Raw genomic sequence first — 301 nt, 5'->3', positions numbered from 1 at the left:
CGTGGCGTGACACTAGTCATGTGACTTCGCTGACGCAACACTATATTATCTATAACCAATTCTACCAAATGACATATTATATTACACTGTTTTCAGTACAGAGTATTATATATTTCCTCTTCAGTTTGAAAGATGTTTTTCGTGGTGTTCAGATCGAGAAGCTATGGAAATTCTTTTATATCTTTTTGTGACACGACACTGTTAGAAAAACAGTTAAATTAAGATAATTACAGAACATTGTTTGGTTTGTGCTCATTATTATTCTGTGTTCTTAGGTGCATTACTTAAGTAGATAAAAGTT

This window comes from Limulus polyphemus, unplaced genomic scaffold (assembly GCF_000517525.1).
Source record: "Limulus polyphemus unplaced genomic scaffold, Limulus_polyphemus-2.1.2 Scaffold4699, whole genome shotgun sequence".
Lineage (NCBI taxonomy): Eukaryota > Metazoa > Arthropoda > Merostomata > Xiphosura > Limulidae > Limulus > Limulus polyphemus.
This window is presented reverse-complemented; position numbering follows the sequence as displayed.